Source organism: Diospyros lotus, chromosome 4, assembly GCF_014633365.1.
Source record: "Diospyros lotus cultivar Yz01 chromosome 4, ASM1463336v1, whole genome shotgun sequence".
In the NCBI taxonomy this organism is placed as follows: Eukaryota; Viridiplantae; Streptophyta; class Magnoliopsida; order Ericales; family Ebenaceae; genus Diospyros; species Diospyros lotus.
The window spans coordinates 33001117-33024092 of NC_068341.1; the positions used below are offsets into that span (position 1 = coordinate 33001117).

Consider the following 22976-nt stretch of genomic DNA (forward strand, 5'->3'; position numbering starts at 1 on the left):
ACGAGATATTCTGGAGAATAAGAAACATGTCTGGTAAGCTTGGACCATATAGAAATGAAAGTTAGGAATGGTATTTATGACATTTCAATTGGGAGTCATTAGCAATAGTAATGATTCAATTATCACGGGCCAAATTTCGAGGAAAAAAATTATTAAAGGGGGGAGAATGTAATACCCAGGATTTTCTTGAGGCTATAAATGGTATTTCATGAAGGGTATAAAAGGAATTGTTGAGATAATGAGGCTTTAGGGTACACTATTATAGTTTTAAGAGACTGAATTGACCGAAGGGGGTACCCCGGACCTTAGATAGCCAAGGAAAATGTAATGGTATCGACAAATAATACGAGTTATGATTTTAGGTGATAAAAGAAATTGGATCGGGAACAGTTTTCGGTACAGCTATTGAACCGGGCTGAGAAAACTGAATTGACGTGGGGAATATCCGAAAAATCAATGGAGTGTCTTGAGGGCTTAGATTTTGTATATGAAACAACCCTTGAGCGATTTCGGGTTGAAACGAATAGATTTAAGGTTAAATCGATCAACCGGCCTAAGTGTAATTTTCTAAATTTGCCTGAGGGATGTCTAAATGATGGTTTTTCAGAAAATTCGAGGATGAAACAAAGAATACAATGCTTGTGGACCTTAGTGATATTGTTGGATAGTTCAAGGGTGATTTGAAAAAGGCTAAAATAGCATTTGAAGAAGTCAGGGGGGTCAAAAGTGTAATAAACCAAACTTCAAGTGTGAACGCAATGAGGAAGAAATTGCTGCCGCTTTCTTCTGCACATGGTCGCCGATTTCGGCGATGGGACGGCTGAGGGAGGCTTGGGGGAGGTTATATCCGGCGCTAAGATGCTTGGGGACCAGGGTGTTAAAGTTGTCTAGAGTATAGGCAAATGAAGTATTAAATAGAAGTTGTATCCCAAAACTGTAATTAGTAAAAGTTATGGGGTGAAATTGTAAATATTTATATCTTCATAGGGATATCCACCCTCTATTATAAATAGAGGGCAAGGGGTAGAGAGAGAGAGAGAATTCTCAGTTTTTCTTGTTTGTAAGACTACTGGCCATCCTCTTATGTGCTGAGTGCTGTGGGAAGAAGAGATCAAGATTGTGAGAAAAGTGATTCTTGGAGCGATCTAGTGGAAATCTCTTTGGTTATTTTCATTGTACTTGGGAGCGCTGTAACAGGAGGGAGTAGGGGACATTTGTACTGCTGTAATCACTCTTGGTTTCTAGTGGATTTGTCTCGGAGAGAAAGCTGGATGTAGGATTGCTCTTTGCAGTCCGAACCAAGATAATTTTGTGCTTCTTGGATGGTTTGATTGTTCTTCTCTCTCATTTCTTTGTTGTTTTCAATTGCTGTTAAATCTATTCTGTTGTGGTTTGATTTCTGGGTGAGGAGATTAGAGAGATTGGCAAATCTAAGTCTTGAATCGGTTTCTAAGAGCTCCTAAACATAACAGTTTGGCCGGTGATTGGCCAAGGAGTGGCTGGATTTTGCTATAAAAGGGGCGAGGGTTTGGCCGAAATTTAGCAAGCAAATTGGCCTCGTTTTGGTGTGATTTTGAGAGATTTGGTATAGGGCTTTTGGTCTCGAGGGTTCAAGGATCATTTTTGGAGCATTTGGAGGAGTTTGGGGTGCGTTTTGTGGCCATTTGAATCTCGGCCGGAGACGGGTGGCGGACCGCGTCCGCCGACCTGCAACTGCTGCTTTGGAGGCTTTTCCGGCATCCTTTTGGCCGGAAACCAGTGCCATTCAGATCGACTGGATGAGGGTTTCAAGGGGGTACCTTCAGATTGGCTATCGGAGATGTCGATGACGGTTGGAATATTGAGGAAGAAGGTGGCGCGTGGCTGCACGCGCCACACTCCATGCGTAGGGCGCGTGAAGGCGTGTGGACAGGGGTAATTTTGAGATTTTTCTTGCAGTATTTTCCTTGAATTATTTTAAGATTTATTGTGTTGAAAAATTTGGAAAAATGTTTGAGGAGATAATTATTTTGGAATTATTGAGGTGAAAATTGGGGGAAAAATAGAGAAAATTATGGAAAAATTGTGGAAAATGGATTTTGATGCTTCCTTAATTAAATATGATGTTTAGGAAGTATCGTGGCTGGAGGTGGAGCATAAACACGAGTGTTTGTGATTGGGCATGCATTTCAAGGAATCAAGGCGAAAACCGGATTTTTCTGAATGAGTTGTTTGACCCTAGTCTTACCTTGTTTGTAAGTGTGTTGAAGTGTGTGTAGTGGGTTTAGGTGAGCGGTTTTACCCTCCCAAGCTTAGGATTTGTATGTTATTGAACCAGTTCAAGTGAGCGATCATACCCTCCAGAATTGGGGATGTTATGCATATGCGTTTTACTTATGTACATGTGGCTTCATTTGCATATTGAACATGGGGTATATTGCATCAACTGTTTTTACTTATAAAAAAGTCGGTGCATGGCATGTGATTTTCATATCATCGGGGCATTAATTTTCGTGTCGTTATGTCCTTGGGGGACGGGATGGGGTCTTCTTGAGAATGGGACAAGGTTAATCTAGGTGAAGGAGTGACACGGTAGGGCACTCGAGGGATTAAGTATGTCGCGGCAAGATCAATTCCAATGGTGTGTGGAATGAATTTTCTACGGGAGGTTGAGTATGTCAGGGAGATTTCTCAAGTTAGACATGTTTCATGTTATTGTTGTCTGTATATGCCATGCTTGTGTGTCTTTCATGTATTCAGTAAACTGTTTCATGCCATCACTTAGATGTTTTATCATCTAACTTGGGTTATGCCCCTGGAACATTCAACGTTCCAGCCAGGGACTGCTGCGAGGGTGAGGACATGGCCTGCTGAGGGCCAATGGTGTTTAGTTTGATTGTCATTGTATATTTCTGGAGGCTTTAGTATGTAATTCGGTTTATGTATGAACAGTTGTATGAAGACGTCGTTATCATTTGGTGGGCTGTATTACGTATTTTGTTGTGGAAATATTATGTAAGAACCACGGTATTTTGATGTTAATGTATCTGTTGCATTGTACTATGTCTCGTTTAGTTGTGAGATTATTGATCTTGTTAGTTAAACGGGCAAGGCATGGGTTTTTCGGGATCTATTTGCATGTGGCGATTGTCCTCGAAATCACTGCGGATGCCGGCCATGGTATGTGTCGGGCATGTTTTCTGCATGTGAAGATTGTTCTTGATACACCGCGTGTGATAGACTCAAAAAAAAAAAAAAAATTCCTGAGGATTCCCTTATAATGACGCGCCCATGTAAGGTGGGGTGTTACGGGTTAAGTTCCATAGCTTGAAAACATACCCTGGAGATGACTTTTTTTTGTCTAAAGCTACTGCATAATCAGCATTAGTAAACTTTAGAATGTTAGGCTCTTCTTCTTCTACACTAGCTCCACCATAAACTAAAGCCATATTGATTGATCTTTTAAGGTATCTAAAAATCCACTTAACAACAGCCCAGTGATAATTTTCTGGATTAGCCATGAACCTACTTGTAACACTCATGACATGGGCTAAATCAGGCCTAGTGCACACCATACAATACATAAGACTTCCTACAACACTTGAATAAGAGATCTTGTTCATTTCTTTAATGCTCTCTTCATCGCTTGGGGATTGCATATGAAATAATTTGAAATGCTGAGCAAAAGGAACATTCATTTCCTTTGCATCAAGCATATGAAATTTCCTAATTAGCTTCTCAAGGTAGGACTTTTGAGATAGCTGGAGCAATCTTTGCTGTCTATTCCTTGATATTTCTATCCCTCAAATCTTCTTAGCCTCTCCTAACTCCTTCATTTCAAAGGTTGATTTTAGCTTCAGCTTTAAACTTTGAATTTCTCCATCTGATTGACTTGCAATCAACATGTCATCAACATAAAGGAGGAGATAGATTGAGATCTTAGTAGAAATATATTTTATATAAACACAACAATCAAAATCATTTCTCTTGAACCATTTATTAATCATGAATGTGTCAAATTTTCTATACCACTGCCTATGAGACTGCTTAAGCCCATATAAGGACTTTTTCAGCATGCACACTTGCTCTCTCTACTCCTAATTTCAAATCCTTTAGGTTGCTCCATTAGGATATCCTCTTCTAATTTGCCATGAAGGAATGCAGTGGTCACATCCATTTGCTCTAGGCTTAGGTTTAAATGGGCAGTCATAGCAAGCAAAATTCTAATAGAAGTGTGTCTCATAACTGGTGAGAAGACTTCATTAAAATCTACCCCAGCTACTTGGGTAAAACCTTTTGCTACTAACCTAGCTTTATACCTAGGTTTTTGATCAATTCCTACCCCTTCTTTTATTTTAAACAACCACTTCCAGCCTACCACCCTTTTACCTAAGGGTCTATTAACCAAGGTCCAAGTATCATTTTTTCTAAGTGATTCCATCTCAGATTCCATGGCAGCAAGCCATTTCTTGGAATCTTTTGATCTAAGAGCCTCTTCATAAGAAAGAGGATCTTCTCCAGCAACTTCTATTGCACTTGACAGTGCATAAGACACTAAATCAGAGAATCCATATCTCATAGGAGGTCTATTCACTCTCTTTTGCCAATCTCTGGCTACATTATACCTCCCTAGGCTCGGGTCACTTTCTAAGCTAGAGGAACCAGCACTATCACCTTGCTGGTCTGTTGCCTGATCATCATGACTGTCAATGGCAGCATCATATATTTCATCTTGCTGTTCTATTTCAACAGCCTTAGATTTTCCTTTTACATCCTCTATCTTATCATCTCTCATGAAGGAATTCTCATCCAATGTTACATCCCTACTTACTATAGTTCTTGGTAATCCTTCTTCCAAATTTCATAATTTGTATCCCTTAACCCCTGATGGATAACCAATAAATAAGCATCTTTTGGCTCTAGGCTCTAATTTGCCTTGCTTTACATGGGCATAAGCTATACACCCAAATACTCTTAGGTGATCTAGGCTAGGCTTGGCTTATGGCCATTCCATATTTCATAGGGTGTTTTAAACCCTATAGCTGTCGATGGTGACTTATTTATTACATATGCAGCTGTTACCACAGCTTCACCCCAAAAAGACTTAGACATTCTAGCATGGAACAACATGCATCTCACCCTCTCAAGTAGGGTCCTATTCATTCTCTTAGCTAGGCCATTTTGTTTAGGGTTTCCAAGGGCTGTTAGGTGCCTAAGGATGCCACTCTCACTACACATTTGTGTAAAATCTTTATTATAAAACTCTAGACTATTATCAGTCCTAATGATCTTAATTTTCATACCCTTTTGATTCTCTATCATGATTTTCCAGGTTCTAAAGGTCTCAAAAGTGTGGTCTTTTGATTTCAAAACATAAACCCAAACCATCCTAGAGAAATCTGATAGAACTCTTACTCAATTGATTGAATTCAGCTATTTCAGTGGAAACTTCCCAATTATAGTAGCTTTCAGCAATGGAAATCAGCAATAGCAAGAAAAGAAAACAAAAGAAATCAGGCCTATTCGAGAGGGCCTCACTCTCCCACAACTTCTTCAACAATTTTCCAGATCTTCCACACCTTTCTCTCTCCTTTCCCCTCACCTTATATACCTTCTCAACAATCTGTTACAACCACGTGAAGGAATATTCTTCCCCTAACAAACTTTGGACTCTTCTATCCCTGGGTCAATTTCCTTGGCTACCCTTGATTTCTCCCCTCCTTTTACGCTTTTGATAGGTATGAATAACGGGGGTCCTAACATTACCCTCGCCCAAGAGACACCTTGTCCTCAAGGTGAAATTCAGGAAACTGTTGTTGTATCTGATGGTAGGGCTCCCAAGTTGCCTCTAGGGGTGGCAGCCCCTTCCATTGGATTAGAACATCAAGGTTTCTCAAATTCTTTCCTGCGCCCGGCCTGACCCCCCAGCAAAAACTCCGGTTCCACCTTCATCTCCTGCTCAGTCGTGAGATGGTCTGGAATTTCTACTGTCCCTTGCACTGCTCCTTCCACCTTGCAAAGTTGGGAGACATGGAAGACGGGGTGGATTGCGCAAGGTGGTAGGGATAGCTTGTACGCCACCTTCCCAATCTTCTTCTCCACAGAAAAAGGCTCATAAAATTTCGGTGACAACTTCTCGTTCACCCTAGCAGCCAGTGTCTTCTGTCGGTAGGGGCGGATTTTCACATAAACTAGTTCGCCGACCTCAAATTGCATGTTTCGTTGCCTTTTATCTGCTAAATTCTTCATTCTTGCCTGCGCTCGCCATAATTGGGCCTGCAACTCCTCCAAAACAGCATCCCGCTCTAGCAACTGTTGCTCGATTGCTGAAACTGTCGTAGTTCCTTTCACATAACGCAGCAACGGGGGAGGTTCACGCCCATAGACTATCTAAAACAGAGTTAGTTTTGAGGAGACATGATAAGAGGTATTATACCAATATTCTGCCCACGGAAGCCAGCTGCACCATGCCTTGGGTTTGGAGGAGAAACACCGGAGATAAGTCTCTAAAGTGTGGTTTAGGACCTCAGTTTGACCATCTGACTCGGGGTGGTATGCGGTGCTTCTGTTCAACTGAGTGCCTTGCAACCTGAATATTTCTTCCTAGAAATGGCTGACAAAAACTTTATCTCGGTCGGAAACGATCGAGTTTGGAACTCCATGCAACTGAACAATCTCTTTCATGAAGATCCCTGCTATGTTGGCCAGTGTTCGAAAATTCGGCCTAGGCGGTCGCCTAGGCGCTGAGCGGCCACCGGTTGCGGCGATTTAGGGCTACTCGGCAGCCCTATGCGCCATGCCCGACTAATCGGGCTGCGGCGCTGCCTAGGCGGACCAGGCGGCGCCTAATCGCCTGGGTTGCGCACGACATGGGCCACCTAGGTTGTGCGCGTCTTGGGCCGACCTTATTTCCCCCTCCCTTTCTCTATTTTCCCATTCCCTTTCTCTCTCTAGTTGTGTTCATCGCGACTCCTCTCTCTCTCGCCTTCGATCTCCTCTTGGTCGTTCGCCGCCGCCATCGATCTCTTCTCTTGGTCCTGCTCTCTCGTTGCCGCCGACCTCACCTATTGGTCGTTCTCTCTCGTCGCCGATCGGGTCTTGCTGCGGTATGTATCCAACTATCTATCTTTTTCCGCCAACACAAGCTTGCGTTGCTGTTTGTTGTAGCAGCAAGCAGCAACTCAAAGCTGCTCGTTGCTCACTTGCGTATTGCTTGCTTCAACAAGCAGCAACTTGCTGCTGCGGTGCTGCTTGTTGAAGCAAGCAATAGGCAAGCAGCAAGCTTGCTGCTTCGTTGCTACACCAGCTGTTGATTTCATTAGATGGCTTTTAATTAAATTTCAATGTCAATTATTCAATACTCAGGGAAAAAAAAGAAAACAAGAAGTGAAATGAATGATTCAAATAGAACTGGAAGTAGGGGAGCATCGTTCGAGGCCTCCTCAATTCTTAAAAGGAAGTCAAATGATGTCGGATGGGAGTATGGAATGTTAGTTGATCCGAAGAATATGGATAAAATTAAATGTAAGTTGTGTGGTAAAATTATGTTTGGAGGTGTTTACAGAGTAAAAGAACACATTGGCCACATTTCTGGAAATGTTTCTGTATGTTCAAAATCTTCTCCGACTGATCAAGCCAAATGTAAGAATGCTATTGCTGAGGCAAAGAATAAGAGGAAAAATAAGGAGGAGGAAGATTTGATGAGATCAACTGTTAATATCTCTGAAAGAGTGGAAAGGGATGATGAAGATGAATTGCAAGAGTTAGGTAGCAGAAAAACGTCACGTACTCTTGGTGGATAAGTTTGCTAGCTCCATCAGGCCTGAAACTTGTTTGAGTGCGAGAATGACCCAAAGACAACAAACTATTAGTGAAGCACTATTTAAAGAGAGAACACAGTCTGTTCGTAAATATTGTGCTAGATGGGTGTATCAAGCTGGTATACCTTTCAATGCTATTGACAATGATAGCTTCAAATTGTTTGTTGAGGCGGTTGGTCAATTTGGGCCGGGCTTCAAACCTCCCAGTCAATACCAATTGAAGGAACCACTATTAAAGGGGGAAGTTGACAGAATAGAAGAGTTATTGAAGAAGCATGAAGAAGAGTGGACATGAACTGGGTGCTCCATTATGACAGATGCTTGGACAGATAGAAAAAGGAGGAACATCATGAACCTATGTGTTAATTCTAATGCAGGTACTGCTTTCCTTTCTTCTAGAGAGTCTTCAGATGAAGCACATACAAGTGAACTTATCTTTGAGTATGTGGATAAGTGCATTGAACAAGTTGGGCCACAAAACGTCATCCAAGTAGTAACCGACAATGCTGCCAATAATGCGGTAGCGGCAAAATTATTGAAGGTGAAGAGGCCAAATATCTTTTGGACCTCATGTGCTATTCACACCATCAATTTGATGCTTGAAAGTATTGGAAAACTGCCGAAGTATAAGAAAGTTATTGATCAGGCCAAGAGTTTCACAATCTTCATTTATGCACACCATAAGACCTTGTCTTTAATGAGGTCATTTACGAAGAAGAGGGATATAGTGAGACCAGGAGTCACTAGATTCGCTTCTGCTTTCTTGACTTTACAGGGAGAAAAAGGCTCAATTGAGGGCAATGTTTACCAGCTCTGAATGGGAGGAGTGCAAATGGTTGAAGATTGTTAAAGGGAAAGAAGCCTATGTTACTGTGATGAGCATTGCCTTTTGGAATGGTGTGACTATATGCCTTAAGGTTTTTGCACCTTTGGTGAAGGTGCTTTGAATTGTTGATGCAGATAGAAAGCCTTTTATGGGCTTTTTATGTGGAGAGATTAAGCAAGCAAAAGAAGATATTAAGGAGGCCTTAAATAATATTGAAAAGAACTATAAGCCTATTATGGAGATTATTGAAGCAAGGGTAAAAGATAGGCTAGATAGTCCACTACATTTTGCAGCTTACCTTTTGAATCCCTACTACTTTTTCAATGATATGGATATACAACTTGACGATGAAGTGATAAATGAGCTTTTTAACTGTGTGGAGATGTTTTATCATTATGATGGTGAATTGCAAGGCCATGTTATAAATGTTGAGTTGCCAAAGTATACTCGTAAAGATGGAGCTTTTGGAAAATCGTGGGCAACTCAAGAGTGTGCGAAAAATGATGACAGTTATAATCCAAGTATAAAATTCCTTTAATCTTTTCTATTGTGTATTAGTGTATAAATTAAATTTGTTTACTTTATACTTGTTTGACCTATGTAGTTACATGGTGGATGACTTATGGAAATCAAACTCCAAACTTGCAACGAATGGCGAGAAAGATTCTCTCGTTAACCACTAGTTCATCTGGTTGTGAAAGAAATTGGAGCACTTTTGAAGGGGTTAGTGTATATATGAATTATATTTATTTACTATCAATTAGTTATCCTTATTCAGTTATCATTTATATTGATATTGCTTTTATTTTATTTATGTAGATACATAACAACAACATATCCAGCCTTTATCCCACTATGTGGGGTCGACTACATGAATTCTAGACTTCCATGTATTTCCGTCTTTTGTCATATCCTCATTTAGATCCATATATTTCATATCAAATTTTAATGTGTCTCCCAAAGTCTTCTTGAGTCTACCTCTACCTCTTTTTGTGACTAATTATTCCATTTCATCAACTCTCCTCACAGGAGCGTCTCTTAGTCTCCTTCTCACATGACCAAACCATCTTAGTCTAGTCTCTCTCATCTTCTCCTCGATTGGCACTACTCCGACCTTATTACGAATAACTTCATTTCTAATTTTATCATTTCTTGTATGTTCCACATTCATCTTAACATCCTCATCTTCGCTACACTCGTCTTTTGCTCATGCTGGTATTTGACTGCCCAACATTCTGAGCCATACAGCAAGACTGGTCTTATAGCTGTCCTATAAAATTTTCCTTTCAATTTTAATGGGATTTTACCATCACATAACACCCCCGATGCATTTCTCCATTTTAGCCAACCTGCCTTAATTCTATGTGCGACATCCTCGTGGATTTCTCCATCATTTTGAATCACTGATCCCAAATATCGAAAATGGTCTTTTCTTTGTAAGATTTGGTCTTCTAATTTTATTATAACATCATCCACTCTTGCATTTTTACTAAATTTGCATTCCATATATTCTGTTTTCTTTCTACTTAATTTAAATCCCTTAGATTCTAAATTGTTTCTCCACAATTCAAGCTTAGTGTTCACTCCTTCTTTTGTTTCATCCACCAACACTATGTCGTCTGCAAATAGCATACACCATGGCACATCTGTCTGAATATCTTTAGTGAGTTCATCCATTACTAAGGCAAATAAGTATGGGCTTAGTGCAGAACCTTGATGCAGTCCTATTGTAGTTGTAAATGGTTCAGTATCCCCTCCGCATGTTCTGACCCTTGTCTCTACACCATGATACATGTCCTTAAAGGCTTGTATATAGGCTATTTTGACTCATTTCTTCTCTAAAACTCTCCATAATACTTCTCTAGGGACCCTATCATAGACCTTTTCTAGATCTATAAACACCATATGTAGGTCCTTCTGATGATCTCGATACCTTTCCATTAGACGCCTTAGTAAATATATAGCTTCCATTGTTGACCTACCAGGCATGAAACCAAACTGATTTTCTGACACCTTTGTTTCCTTTCTGAGCCTCTGCTCTATTACTCTCTCCCAGAGTTTCATGGTATGACTCATTAACTTAATTCCTCTATAATTTTCACAGTTTTGAACATCTCCTTTGTTCTTATATATAGGAACCAAAGTACTCTTCCTCCACTCATCTGGCATCTTTTTTGATTTAAGGATGGCGTTAAATAGTTGCGTTAGCCAGGAGATGCCCTCTTCTCCCATGCATTTCCATGCTTCTATTGGTATATTATCTCTCCCATGCATTTATGTAGATACATACGAAGAAAAAAAATAGACTAGACGTGAATTGATTGAACAGTCTAGTCTATGTTCAATTTAATGCGAAATTGATGAACAAGCACAAAAGGGAGAAGGAAAGGAATGTTGATGTGCTACTTGCTAGTGATGCTAGTAATGCACAAGGATGGATGTTGATGGAGAAGATGATGAAGAAGTTGAGCCTGGTACGGGGCTCACTTGGGAAGTGGTTGGTGAAGCATTGGGAGCAGACGAGATGCTTCAAGCTCGAAGAAGTTCTAGGATGAGAGAGCTTCATGAAGATGATTTTCAATTAGAAGAAGAAGATGAGCAAGAAATCAATGAATTTGATTTTGAGTCCGATGAAGATCGTGTATTGGAAGAATATGGAGAGGAAGAAGACCAATTAGATAGTTAGACTTAGATTCTTTGGATATGGTTTATGTTGTATTATTGCTACTTCTACCTTCTTGAACTTATAACTAATATAATAGTTTATTTTCTGAGTCTTAATTCCATTATTTCACTTGTCTTTTCAACTTTGATTTACCTGAAAATAATATCAAATTACATCAAAAGGTTTTTAGAAAAAAAAAAATATCATTTTTCCTAGTCGCCGCCTAGGCGCCCTAGGCGCTAGGCCCCAGCCTGGCGCCTGACTAGTGCCTAGCGCGTTTTTGAACACTGATGTTGGCTGCTGTAAATGGGTGTCGTAGAGCAATAAAATGTCCATATTTACTAAGTCGGTTCACCACCACTAAGATAGAATCTCTCCCCACTGATTTGGGCAACCCTTCGATGAAATCCATAGATACCTCCTCCCAGATTTGACGAGGAACAGGAAGGGGCTGCAGCAGCCCTCCCGGAGACAACGCCACATATTTGTTTTGCTGACACACAGGGCAATGCCTAACATATCGCTGAATGTCCCGCTTCATTCCCGTCCAATACACATTGGCTGATATCCTCTTATAAGTCTTGAGGAACCCGGAGTGGCCCCCAATCTGTCCGTCATGTCCTTTTAACATCAAAGGAATGAGAGTGGAGCCCTTAGGGAGAAACAATTTCCCTTTGTACAGCAACTGCCCATCCACCCATGCAAAATCGGGTCTGTTCTTAGGATTTTCCAGCACCTCTCTAATAATTTCTTGAAGTGTCCCATCTTCATCAACCTCTTTTTTGAGCTGGTCCAGCTGCAATACTCGGGGAATGATGAGGGTCATAAGTGTGGCAAGTGAATGGATGCGTGAGAGGGCATCTGCAGCCCGATTCTCCATCCCCAGGTGATATCGGATCTCAAAGTCGTAACCCATTAGTTTCACAACCCACTTTTGGCACTCCGGACTGACTACTCGCTGTTCCATCAAGAATTTAAGGCTTCGTTGATCCGTTCTTATAACGAACATGTCTTCACTTCCTCACAGCAAAAACTATCGCCATCAGCTCCCTCTCATACATCGACTTGTTTCGACCATTGGGATTTAGGGCATGACTGAAGAAAGCGATAGGTCGCTGCCCCTGCATCAAGACTGCCTCCAAACCATGACCCCTGTCTCCACTATGAATTCCTTCGAAAAGTCCGGCAAAGCCAGCACGGGCAGTTCAACCATTGCCCTCTTAAGAGATTGGAAAGCTTGCTCCGTCTCCTCATCCCAAGAGAAATTATCCTTCCTTAGGCAATCTGTCAACAGCCGAGCCAACTTGCTGTAATTCCTTACAAATCTTCGATAATACCCCGTAAGGCCTAAAAATCCTCGAAGTTCTCGCAGCGACTTGGGATTGGGCCAGTCCAACATCACCTACACTTTGGCATTATCAACAGCCACTCTTTGGGAGATGATGTACCCCAAATACCCAATCTTCCGCTGTCCGAACATGCACTTCTTAGCATTAGCATATAGCTGGTGAGCAGTTAGAACTGTTAACACACACTTTAGATGTTCCTTGTTGTTGTAAATCACTTGTATTAGATTAGCTTGTATATCTTGAGGGAGTCGGTTTTGTCTTTCTGCTATTAAGCATTTGTGTATCACTTGTTTTATTCTAGAAGATTTGTTTCTAGAATGGTTAGTTAGCTATTGTGTTAATCGGTTAGTTAGTTGTAACTGTCGATAGATTGTTTTTGATAGCATTCTGTTACCGCCTCTATGTTGTATAAATAGAGGTCGGGTGTTAGCTTTAGGAGTACGCTCTTATTCTGTCTTGGGAAGAGAGAAAGAGAGGAGTATGCGCTGGTTTCTACTGAAATACTTAGAGGTTATATCTTTGTAGTTTGGTAGGGAAAACTCTCAGCAGTTCTGTGTATAAGGCTAGAGAGATAGATTAGTGCATGTAATCCTTTCCAAGTTCACTCAAGATAGTGAAGATAAAAGCACCTAAGGGCAGTCTGGATGTAGGTCTTGCAAAAGGCCGAACCAGGATAAAATTCTTGGTGTTCTTGATTGTTTGGTTGTTGATCTGTTCTCTGATTAACCGAAAGTCTTGTGTGTGTTTCGAGTGAGTGATTCAAGGAGTGTTTCGGTTGTGATTTTTGAGTGTGATTGAGTGTTTCGGAGCTGGGGATTATTCCAACACTTGTGCTCCCTCATACTCTTACTGTAGACCAGAATGTCATCAAAGAACACCAAAACGAATCGTCTCAAGTGCTCCTTAAAAATCTCATTCATTAAGGATTGAAAAGTAGCGGGTGCCTTTGTTAAGCCAAACGGCATGACTAAGAATTCATAATGACCCTCGTGAGTGCGAAAAACAGTCTTCAGAATGTCATTCGGTGCGATACGTATCTGATGATACCCCGATTTCAAGTCTAGCTTAGAAAAAACAGTAGCCCCGTGGAGTTTGTCCAATAACTCTTCAATGACAGGAATGAGAAATTTATCGGGAATTGTTGCCTTGTTTAAAGCCCTATAATCTACACAAAATCTCTAGCCGCCATCCTTCTTCTTGACTAAGCAACATTGGGCTGGAAAATGGGCTGATACTCGGCCTGATAAGACTTGCTGCCAACATTTCTCAAACCAGCTTCTCAATTTTGTTTTTCTGGAGATGGGGGTAATAGTAAGGTCGTACACTTACCGGAGGGACTCCAGATTGTAACGTAATCATGTGATCCCTTCCCCGGTGTAGGGGCAGCCCACAATGCTTCTTAAACACCTCCTTAAAATCTGCCAGCAGGTCTTGCAATTCCCCAGGAACCACCTCTTCTCCCTTCTTTTCTTCAGCTGTCAAACTTCCCAACTCCAACAGCACTCCTTCTCTGTTTTCTCGAAAAGCCTTCATCATCGACTTCAAAGTTACCAATGTTTTGCTGAGGCTGGGGTCCCCAAGCAGTGTGACTGTCATACCCCCCCGATCTGAACTTCATAACCAATGAACCCCAATCTACTTGGGTCTCCCCAAGCGTGGCTAGCCACTTCATTCCAAGAATTACATCAGAGCTTCCTAGCTCTAATGGTAGGAAATCCTCAACTACCTCAACATTTTGCAACTGCAGAGTAACCCCCTTACACACTCCAGCCCTTTGAACATCCATGCTCGACCCCATGATCACTCCATAGCCTCTTGTTTGAGTCTGAGACAGCCCCTGCTTCTGCACCAGTTCAACAGCTATGAAGTTGTGAGAAGCCCCACCATCGATTAAGACCACTACTTCTTAGCCATCAATTTCTCCCTTGATCTTCATGGTCTGTGGAGGTGTTAACCCCACCACATAATTCAGGGATAGCTCCACCACTTCCCCTATTCTGACTGTGTCTTCTGTTTCCTTTGAGTTTTCTCCAGTTTCAGCCTCTGCTGTTTCTTCTTCTCCCTCTTCCCTTTCTTCCTCATAAATTACCATCACCTGCAGCTCTCTGTTCTTGCACTTGTGCCCCACCGAGTACTTCTCATCACAACGAAAACAGAGACCCTTCGCCCGTTTGGCTTGCAACTCGCTCTCGCTTAGCCGTTTAAAAGGAGGGTTGCTCCACCTACTGACGGCTGGTGGCCGATGCGAGGAGGCAGTGCTGTGTGTCGCCAACTTCGGCAGTGCTGGTGGAGGGGGCTGAATCACCGGCTGGGTGTTTGTTACTGGGAAGGAAAGGGCCGATACCCGAGTTGGGCCTGATCCAAGATAACCTCCGTGGACCACCTGATTCCTCTCCTCAATCCTTTGGGCCAGCTCCATCATCTGCTCCAGTCCCGTTGGCCACAGTACCCTCATCTCCGCCTGGATCTAGCTTCAGGCCATTTAGGAAGTGACCTTCCAGAAATGCTTCTGGCAGACCTTCAAGTGATGAAGCTAAGGTCTCAAAACAAAGGCGGTAGTCCTTGACGGACCCCGTCTGCCTAAGCGTGAGGAACCTCTCTTCCACGGTGCCTTCTTGAGTCGATCGGAATCGATTGACCAGTATCGCTTTGAGCTCCTCCCAACTCCTCACGTGTTGATGCCTTTGCTCCCACTGAAACCAGGTGAAAGCAGCTCCTTCAAAATAGAGCGCCGTCGAGTCCAGCTTCTTCGTGTCCGACAGTCGATTCATAGCGAAGCAGCGTTCCGCCCTAAGGACCCACCCCTTAGGGTCGTCTCCCTCAAACAGTGGCATCTCCAAGCTTCGACCTCTCGTCTCTACTCTTCCAAAGTCCTCAGGCACTCCGCATTCGTCTCTCACTCTTTCTCCCACCCCTGGTGTCTCATCCACTGTAAAAGAGGAACCCAAGGGTACGTTCTCCTCACCTTGTTTCCCTTTCCTATCCTTCTCCTGCGCCTCCCACCTCTCTATCAGTAAGTTGAATTGGTCCAACATCATCGCCATGTTCTTCTCTATGTTATGCACCTTCTGGAAGTCATTCCGCATAGAATCCAACCCCACTTGCAATCCCTCCATTCGCTCTTCCATCTGTTGTTGATAACTTTCCAATCTTGCCTCCAACTCCCCTACTCTCTCAGAAACGGAGATACTCATGGATCAATGCTCTGATACCAGAATGATAGAACTCTTACTCAATTGATTGAATTCAGCTACTACAGTGGAAACTACCCAATTACAGTAGCTTGCAGCAATGAAAATCAGCAATAGCAAGAAAAGAAAACAAAAGAAATCAGGCCTATTTGAGAGGGCCTCACTCTCCCACAACTTCTTCAACAATTTTCCAGATCTTCCACACCTCTCTCTCTCCTTTTTCCTCACCTTATATACCTTCTCAATAATCTGTTACAGCCACGTGAAGGAATATTCTTCCCCTAACAAACTTTGGACTCTTCTATCCCTTGGTCAATTTCCTTGGCTACCCTTGACTTCTCCTCTCCTTTTACGCCTCTGATAGGTATGAATAACGGGGGTCCTAACAAAATCATCCATAATCGATAGAAAATACCATACTCCTCCTTATGTTAGAGACTGACTAGGGCCGCACAGATCTGAATGTATGTATTCTAAGGGGGCTTTTGAGGAATGAATGGCTTTCTTAGGGAATTTTACTTTTTTAGACTTACCAAAGATACAAGATTCACATTTATCTAACTCCGTAAAATTTCCAGCACCTAGAATTCCTTGATTGGACAGTTCTCTAATGCCTTGCTCACTAATATGAGCCATCCTAAAATGCCACAACCTAGTGTGCTCATAGGTCTTATTTTCACCTATAGCTGCATCACCACATAATGTGGATGCCTGCTGCACATATATTCCATTTTGAAGGACAGCCTTCATGCATATAAGTGAGCCCCTTGTTACCTTTAGAACTCCACCATCCCCCCTATAGGAATAGCCATTTTTATCCAATTCTTCTAGAGAAATTAGGTTCCTTTTTAAATCTGGAACGTATCTAACAGCAGTTAGGGTTTTAACTATTCCATCATGCGTCTTAAGTTTTATGTCTCCAATTCCCCTAATGTTACACTATGGTTGTTTCCCAAAATTACCTTACCACCACCAATATCTCTATAGTTCAAGAACCACTTTCTATGGGGTGTCATATGGAATGAGCAACTAGAGTCAAGCGCCCAAACCTCCCTATCTTCCTTGCTAGATACAACCAAGGCATCAACACTATCATAGTCAAACTCACAAATGGAGGATGATCAGAATTTGATTTTTCTTGGAATTTCTTCTTTCTTTTAGGGCAATGCTTGTTGATATGCCCTTCTTCATGGCTATGATAACACATCACTTTTCTGCCATTTCTTGACTTTGACTGAGACCTACCCCTACTCCTAGAGTCCCTTCTATCTGTTCTAACCTTCACTGCAAGAACATCCCCTGCTGTGTTCTTGCCTTCAACCTTTTGTTGCAATTCTTTGGAGTTCAATGCCCCAATTATATCATCCAAGGTTAATGTGTCTCTATCGTGCTTAAGAATATCTACAAAGGTTTCATAGGACTTCGACAATGAATGCAATAGAACTAGGGCTTTGTCTTCATCATCATATTTCACCTCTATGTTTTCTAAGTCAAGACATAGCTTATTAAAATTATCTATATGATCTTGAAGTTTATGCCCTTCTAGCATCTTAAAAGTGCAAAACCTTGCCTTTAAATACAGCCTATTAGAAAGGGACTTAGTCATGTATAGGCTTTCTAATTTTAACCAAAGTTCTGCAGCGATTTTCATCTTAGATACCTTGCGCAATACTTTGTCTCCTAGACTCAAGATTAATGTATTGAAGACTTTCTTTCCTATATCCTTCTTCTTTTCTATGGTATAGGCGGCTGGCATTTTGGACTCACCTTTGAGTGCCTCTTCCAGCCCAAGATTACCCAACAAGGCCCTCATCTTCATCTTCCAAAGGCCAAAATCATTCTGCCCATCAAACTTCTCAATATCTTATCGAGTGGTAGAGGCTGTAGAAGCCATTCCAACGATCTTATCTATTGCCTTTTGAATGATTCTTGGCTTTCTTGATGAGTTAATCGTGCTCTGATACCAATTTGTTGAATTGGGAGCATTGGAATCACTCTATCCCTCCCCCCACCCCACACACACACGCACATATGGACAGATTGGATACTCAACAAAAACAAAACAATAGAACAAATATGGAAATCAAATAATCAAATAGAGAGCATGCAAACCACAATGAAGACAGTCGATTTTATCTTGGTTCAGATTATCAAAAGATAATCCTACATCCAGCCTCTTGATCCCAAGAGCAATCTACTAAGAAATCAAACTATCAGTACAAGAACCTTCCCTCACACGAGTACACCAATTGCAAGATACAAAGCACTATCAAACTAAGTTTTTCCCTCACTTTATAGCACTCGCACAATAAGAATGAATGATAGCTAGTGATTGCCCCCTATGCCTCTTATTTTTAGACAAATGGGTGGACATTACAAGGACTAATTAAATATTACACAAACCCTAATATCATAGTTGTTAAAGGCGCGCCTAGGCGTAAGGTGCCTTAAGGCGCCAGTTCTGTGCCTCGCCTGGGCCGAGGTGAGGCGAGGCGATTTCAATGAGGCTCTCGCCTTGCACAATGAGGCGTAGAGGCGAGAGGCGCGCCTCATGAAACTGCTTTTAATTCAAAACTTGGGCAGCCCAATTCCTCTCCTCTTCTTGGTTCCAGCATGTATACATTACAACATACAACTTATTTACATTTCTTTAGTTTAAGTAAATGTCACTTTAATACATAAATGTAAATAAGAAAGTACCTCCCATTTGGATTCAATAAAAATATCTAAAAAATCAAAATCCATAATAATAAGAAAATAGAATTTTAGTTTTAGTACAAACTCGGGATTTAGTGATTTTATCACCTTCAAAATACATACCTACTATTTCTTGAAAAATTCATTAAAAATCATTTTAACAACAATGAATATTAGCTATCAAAATACCGGGAGATAATTTTTCAAAATGAAAACATTTTCTTATATGTCTCCTTATAATGCGCTAATCTTCCAGATTTAGAAAAATAACATTTTTCAAAATGAAAACATTTTCTTGATTGTGGACTTGTAGTGTTTATATGTTTATTTAGAATTTTGCATGATGATTGGTACTTGTTTGAATTTGAGACTTTAAGTTTGAACTTTGATGATGTTTCTAGTTTAGAATTTGCATGATGATGAATGAATCAACTTTGACGATGTTAGTTTAGAATTTGAAGATAATGAATCATTAATGATATGCATGTGTTATTATTGATAATTTGATAGTTTTTTATGATTTTACAAGATTTTGAGGTTTTTTTTAAAAGGTGCGCCTCAGGCTCTAGGACCCTTTGTGCCTAGCTGCGCCTCACGCCTTTCAGAACTATGCCTAATATACCCCTCATAATTAAAATACAGTTAGACTGTCATGTGTCGTGAGATAAGGAGAGGGTGCTACTGTAATTGGGCTACACTAAGGGTAACAAGTAGTATATTAGAAAGTATGCTTTAAGGAGTTGTAAATTGTTTGTTGCTACATTAGGGTGCTAGTACATTCCCAACAACAGGAATCTGTTATCGCACATGGGAAGAGTTGGATCAGCTATATATATGAGGTGATCATTTCTCCAATCATCATTAATGAATATTCTCGGAAGTTTCCATTCTCTCTTTTGTCTCCTTTCTCATTCTCTCTATTGCTCTCTCTCTTTCTCTATTCTTCTCGGTTATCATTCTCGATCATTCAATTGATCAAGTAAACCAGTCAGACCCTCGGGGGTTGACATTTGGATTAGAACGGTGTTCTTGGGCATCAGTAGAGTAGGAGAAGATTATCCATATGGCTGAGGGAACAAGGATGAAGCAAATGGAGTCCCAACTGCAGCAATGGCGGAAATGCAAACAAGACTGGGGACTCTTGAATCCTCGATTGGAGCAGGGGTGGATGCTTGGATTGATCAGGCCATGGAAAGGTGGCGGGGTGAGAATCGGGAATAGAGTGCTCTGTTTCGTGAGTAGGTGATGGAACAAATGTGCCAGATCATGTGGATGTTTGCATCCCAGCAGCCAGTAAGGCTTTCGCTCGAGTTTCCTCCGAGGGATTGGCTAGAATCTATTCTTTAGGGAGTAGTAATGGAGTGCTGACCAATAGGAACGTCAGAATTTGAATTTGAGACGGAAGGAACTGGAAATAATATAAGGGAGAGAAGACCAGGAGCTTAGGCTAATCGTTACGAACCGAGCTTCCCAGTATCCAAACTGGAGATCCCACTCTTTGATGGGGAAAATCCGAGATGGTGGATAAGGAGGTGTGAGCGTATGTTCACCCTGTATCAAGTACATGAACAACAAAAGGTCACCTTGGCCTCTGCTTACTTGAATGATATGGGTAACGCGTGGTTCCAGGGATGGATCGCAGTGAAAGAAGGTAGCCTGTGGAATGAGTTCGCTGACAACTTATGTGAAAGGTTTGGGGACAGGAGTATGCGAGATATAATTGAGGAATTCAACAAACTCAAGCAACTGGGATCGGTGCAGACCTATTAGCTCAAATTTTAGGAGCTGAGGTCTTTAATGATGGTGCACAATCCCCATCTATCAGAAGAGTATTTTGTGTTGAGTTTTATTAGTGTCCTCAGAGATGAGGTGAGACCCATGGTGAAGATGATGCAACCAACGACAGTGAGACAGGCTGCAAAGAGTGCGAGATTGCAAGAAATGACGATTGAGGCACTGCTAAAAAAGTAATGTAGCCAAGTGAAATGAGTGATTTCTGGAGGAAGATAGTCTGGTAACAGGACTGTAGGAAGAGAGATGGGGGCCGAGTTCCAACGTCTCCATCCTCTCCTCTATTTGCAAAACCATAACACATAGTCATGACATAATCTGAAAATCTTCAATGTCTCACATCGGTGTTACAACCCTTTGGGTAAAACTCACTCTCCAAAAGCTAGTTATTGAGGGGAGGGTGCCTAAGAGGTTATAAACCTCACACCAAGAGTTAATACACCTTACAATGGACCATAACATACCACCACGCTGCACAGCCTTGACGCCCACGTTGGCAAATTGGAGCCACGCTCTGCAACCTTGGCCATGGCCACATCGGTAGGTTGGAGCCATGGGGTCGGCTCTGATACCGTTATTACAACCCTTTGGGTAAAACTCACCCCCTAAAAGTTAGCTGTTGAGGGGAGGGTGCCCAAAAGGTTATAAACTCCACACCAAGAGCCCATATTTCCCGATGTGAGACAAGACCCATACCTTGCAATGGACCATAACACCCTTCTGCCACTCTATATTGATAAAAAATCGTTCATGTCTTCGTATCCATCAACTTGGCTTGTCTGCTTCAAATACCGGGATATCTAGCCTCGGCATTGGGGTGTGATACTGATTCGCATTTGTTCCCCTTGTGGAATTTTCTGGTACAAATTCTGACAGTTCCTCTGCTTCCAGAGGATCAGGAACATGCTGCTGGATTCTTGACTCACTCAGAATTGGGGCTGAGGTGGGCCTTGGAGGGAAGTCTGCCTGCAAGCTCGCGTTAGGAATTTTGGAGAACATACTTAGATTTCTCTCCACGGCCGTTGTCTCTGCTCTCACTTCCTCTTGAGTTTGAGGGGGGCCGAGTTCCAACGTCTCCATCCTCTCCTCTATCTGCTCCAGATTCTGTTGCAGGCCCATCTCCATCGCATCCAACTGCATCTCCAGTTGCTTCATCCTAGTGCCTTTGGCATCCTTCAGCAGTCTCCCTAACTTTGCCTTTAATTCACTGAGAATTGCCAGCCACGCCCACTGTACTGATTGCCAATGGACAAGTCATCGCCCAGATCTGAGCAGAAGTTTCTGGGGATCAGCGATTGCTCTACCACTACTTCCAACTGCGCCTACCTTACTCGCCAGAGCCTGCTACGCCGAAAATGCTGCGCAGCTTCAGAAACCCACCTTGTGCCTTGCAGTTACCTCTGCTTCGTGTCTTAAAAGTTTCAGCCCAAGAATCACTGGCTCGTTCGGAATCTGCTTCTGGAATACCCTGTTGGAAATTGTAAGAATAACAACTGGAATAGTCTAAATCACGGCTAAGAACTGACTGGTTCTGATACCAATTGTCACACCCTTAGGTTGAGCTAGGGTATGAAAAAGGAACTGGGAAGATTGAGAGAAGAATTTGGAGGAAGAGATCAGACCGGAGAGAGAGAAACAACAAGAAAGATGAAGAATATTCGAGAGAAAGGTAACAGAGAGAGAGAGAGAGAGAAATAAAAGAATTTCAATTCATTCCTTCACCTGCCCTACCGTCCTACAGCTGTGGCTTATTTATAGCCTCATAGCCCCTGCACCCATGTGTAATAACCGTTTAGCCTCAGCCCATGCACCCATGTGCGGTACAACTGTAATCATAACCACCTATAGCTAAGGTAAATATCTATAACAGGAAACGAAATTACAAATACTACTTTGGAACGTGACAATTAGTTACTTGTGTATCACTGACCCGGAAGGGAATTTTGATTGTACAAGGTCTGGTGAGTACCTGTTTGTTTATAATGTGATAAATTGATTTATTTGATGCCTTTATTAACCCAATAAAGGGATTATCTGTTTTCGTATTAATTATTTGGGATATCTGGCTACAAAGAGCAATAACTCTCCCATTTTGTTCCATGAGTGCTGTATTTGTAAGAAAGGTAGGCAGGGAAAATGTGATACCGTAGCTGCCTTTTTTTGAAGAAGTGATTGATTCTTATGACAACAATGTGGCTGTTATATTTGAAGGCAACAAAAATATGCACCTGTATTTTAGTTTGTTTTGAAAATAATAATTAAAAATTCAACTCAATTGCCAATACCTAATAAATCTGACTCCTAAATGCCATGTCAGATGTTATAATGCCATTTTATTCATTTTCCTGGCCTAGTTCAAGATAAAATTCGGGATCTCTAGTCGTGTCTCTTGTTCCTGTTTCTCAAAGAGAAATGTGGCAAATGCTTGTAGAGGGGGTTTGTGTTTCAGCGGACGTTATGTTGCTATTTTTTTAACTGCTTCTGCTTAAACAACTTGAGAACCATTTTAAGTTATCATCTTAATAATCTTAAATGTGTCGAATGCTCTGAATTTACTAATTTACCATGGGGTTGGGGGCGCTACCAATTGATTGCTTGAACTTTCATATTTATTTGGTTGTTGGCTTGGTAAATTGTACGTTGCTTACTGATGAACCG

At 41.6% G+C, this 22976-nt stretch overlaps 1 protein-coding gene across 1 annotated transcript in view; it reads left to right on the forward strand.

Annotated features, from left to right (window-relative positions):
• Window positions 1-22976, forward strand: part of LOC127800774 (RNA polymerase II transcriptional coactivator KIWI-like) — a 29343-nt gene that overhangs the window by 5809 nt on the left and 558 nt on the right. The gene's annotated exons all lie outside the window — the stretch shown is intronic.